The following is a 3764-nucleotide window of genomic DNA, read 5'->3' as shown; positions in this document are numbered from 1 at the left end:
AGCCATAGTTTCTCAAGTTCGAAATTAGTATCTAATTGATTGTAACTGGATTTTACCACTAGTACTTCATATAACATAAGGAGAAAAGAGCTCAAATCACATCGTTGTATTTTGATTTTATTTATACCTTATTCCATAATCAATTGAATTGCATTTATGTTCGGGTTGAAAATAGAATATGACATTTTTATTCAGTGAAATTGACCAAAATTAATTGAAAACTAATGCAGAACGATACAAGGAGTGAAGAAGAGGACAGAGTATTGATTGAAGCACATTCAGAAATAGGGAATAAATGGGCAGAAATTGCAAAGAGATTACCTGAAAGAACTGAAACTCTATTAAAAACCACTGGAATGCAACAAAGAGAAGGCAATATTCATAGCGAAAATGCAGATCCAAATATTCGAGATGCTTTCTTCTACAGGATAACATAAAGAGTCTGAATCTCGACTCCAATAACGTCACTCGCTACCAGAAGAAAAGCTCTGCCGTCACCTTCTCCGCCATCAACAATAATTCCAAATCAAAATTGGCCGATCATCATCATCATCAAGTACAAACTACTGATTTTTTCCCTAACCATTGGACGGTCACGAATTTTGATTTCAAGGAAGAACCAGAGTTTAATCTCGATGATAGTTTCTTCCCGAAAGGATGCCGCTTCAACTCGCTCATGGAGGATATTGTTGGCGCTTCTGTTGACGAAGCCAATAATGATGATCGGAAAAGATATAACGGGCAATGAAGAATCGATGGAGTTTCGTCAGGTTGAAATGGAGAAATTGCAATATTATGCTCCGATGAGTACGGCGGTGGCAGCAGGGAGGAGTTTAAAGCGAAGAAAAAACTTGATTTAGTAGAAATAACAGTCGAACAACTATATAAGCTAAGCTTGAAGAAGAAAAAGTTGCAGCAGAAGATGAAGATCTGGGAGAACAATTTCTCTCCACTTTTCTGTATATTAGATTTCGTATATTAAATCTTTTCCCCACATATAATACAGGGTGGTGATGTATAGATATATACACTTAGGTTTTAGAATAAGGACAAAAAATAACTAACGAATATTCTGTACAGTTGGTAGAGAATAATTATATGGCAGAGGTTGTTAGGAGAGAATACACATCAGCATCAGCAAGAGTATATATACCAGCAACACCAGCGAGAGTATACGTACCAGCGACACCAGCAAGAGCATACGCACTAGCGACACCAGTGAAAGCAAACACACCAGCGAGAGCATTCATATCAGCTTCTACATGGCTCCTTGTCATCTGCTGACGAGGCAATTTGTTCTTCCTTGACATCCCCCCTCAAGTGAGAGGGTAGGTCCTTTAGTCCGAGCTTGTTTCAAAGGTAGACAAATGCATCAAGGGGTAAAGGCTTAGTTAGGCAATCCAACAATTGTTCTGCAGAGGGTACATATCTAACATGAAGTTGATCTTGAAGGACAAGGTCACGGATGAAGTGCACATTTATTTCAATATGCTTAGTTCGTGTGTGAAAGATAGGGTTGGCAGCTAAGGCACCTGCACCCATGTTGTCACACCAGAGAACAGGTATATCCTTTGGAGAGAAATAAATCTCGATTAACAGATTTTTCACCCAAATGATCTCGGTTGCAGCATGAGCAATAGCTCGATACTCGGACTCAGTACTGGAGCGAGCCACTATCATTTGTTTCTTAGATGACCAAGAAATGAGAGTCGATCCAAGATAGAGGCAATAAGCAGCTGTAGATTTTCGATCATCAATATTTGAGGCCCAATCTGCATCAGAATAGGCTGTTAAATTGAGGTAAGTATCACAGTTGATGGTTAGGCCAAAGTGGAGAGTCCCTGCAAGATATCTAAGCACACGTTTGACAGCTGACCAGTGAATATCAGTAGGAGCTTTGAGGAATTGGCTAAGCTTATTAACAATGAAGGCAATGTCCGGTCTTGTATTAGTGAGGTATTGGAGAGCACCAACTATGCTGCGATATAGAAATGGGTCATGGAGAGGCGTTCCAATGCTTAAGGACAGAGAGGTGCTAGGTACTGCAGGGGTTGGACAAGGTTTCATATGGTTGAGGTTTAGTTTAGAGAGAAGCTCAGTTATGTATTGAGCTTGATGTAAATGTAGGCGGGGGGGGGGGGGGGGGTGTATAAGAGATTTGGACACCAAGAAATTTGTTGAGCTGTTCTAGATCTTTGAGAGAGAACTGTGTATGCAGTCGGGCAACAAGATGATCGATGTGAGTTGGATCACTGCCGGTGAGTATCAAATCATCTACATAGACTGGCAGCAAAGTGATGGAGGATGAGGTACGCATATAATATAGAGAAGTGTCTAGGGAGCTTACTTTGAAGCCGGGTTGACAAAGAGATGCTTTGAGCTCATCATTCCACATACGAGGAGCCTGATTGAGACCATAGAGAGCTCTATTGAGCTTGCAAACGTAATGTGGGTGAGTTTTGCTTTCAAAACCCGAGGTTGAGACATGTAGACAGTCTACTTCAGCTTGCCGTTGAGAAAGGCCTTATTGAAGTCAATTTGGCGAAGTGGTCAGTGATAAGACACTGCCAAAGTAAGCACAATTCTAACAGTAGACATCTTGACAACAGAGTTGAATGTGTCAAAATAGTCAAAGCCAGGGTGTTAATGAAACCCTTTGGCAATAAGACGTGCCTTATACCATTGAACAAGGCCTTGAGCATCACGTTTAATACGATAGACCCATTTGCAACCAACTACAGTTTGATTAGATGAAGAAGGTACCAGTGACCAGGTATTTGTACGTTGTAGTGCAACAAGTTCTTCATTCATAGCTTCTTGCCACTGTGGAGCTGTAAGAGCCTGGGAGACTGAAGTTGGTTCATTCTAAGTAAGGTCTTCAATACGTTCAACAACCCAAGCCTTGAGTTTGAAAATACCAGCCTTCCCTCTGGTGATCATTGGATAAGTGCCAATGAGGGGTTGGGTGGTAGGTTGTAGGGATTGCTGTGGAGGGGAGGGTAGAGGTGTTGTTAAGGGTGACACGGTAGAGGATTGAGAAGTAGTTGAGGGAGACAGTAATGGGCTAGGATGTGGGGAAGGTGAACTTATGGCTGGTGTAAGAAAAGTGTGAGGAGATTGAGGTTGGATAGAGGGATTTTTTTTAGGTGAGGGTTGTGGAGAGGATGGATGGACATGAGGTGAAGAGAACCATGTGGAGATCGATGGAGCTATATTTGTGGGAGTAGAGATTTGAAGGTTAGCAAAGCCTGTTTGGAATGGAAATTCGTATTCATTAAATATGACATGGCGAGAGATGATGACCTTCCCATCCTCAGTAAGACATCTATGACCTTTGTGTATTGGGGAAGTGCCAAGATAGACACATTTGCTGCTGTGAAAGACAAACTTATGGTGCTGGTATGGATGAAGGTGTGGATAGCACACACACCCAAAGACTCTTAAAAATAGCAGGTCCAATTTTCTTCCAAGTAACACTTCCATGGGACTGTGACCCTGAAGGATAGGAGAGGGAAGAGAGTTAATAACATAAATAGCAGTTTGAAAGGCATACCACCATAGGTGCAGTGGCATCTTAGCCTGTGCAAAGAGAGTAAGACCGGTTTCAACAACATGGCGATGTTTACGTTCAGCTCAACCATTTTGTGCTGAAGTGTAAGTGTAGGGGCAGGATACCCTTATTTGAATTCCAAGCTGATCACATAAATGTGCCACTGCTTTGTACTCACCCCCACCATCCATTTACAACATGTGAATGGATTTGT

At 41.7% G+C, this 3764-nt stretch overlaps 1 pseudogene; it reads left to right on the top strand.

Moving 5' to 3' along the window:
- Positions 1-224: 224 nt before the first annotated feature.
- LOC150029994 (uncharacterized) lies at positions 225-748 on the top strand (annotated as a pseudogene).
- Positions 749-3764: the final 3016 nt, after the last annotated feature.

This window comes from Benincasa hispida, unplaced genomic scaffold, assembly GCF_027475165.1.
Source record: "Benincasa hispida cultivar pf3 unplaced genomic scaffold, pf3_genome.v1.1 HicScf712, whole genome shotgun sequence".
Lineage (NCBI taxonomy): Eukaryota > Viridiplantae > Streptophyta > Magnoliopsida > Cucurbitales > Cucurbitaceae > Benincasa > Benincasa hispida.
The sequence above is the reverse complement of the archived record's forward strand: the minus strand, read 5'-3'. Positions and strand labels throughout refer to the sequence as shown.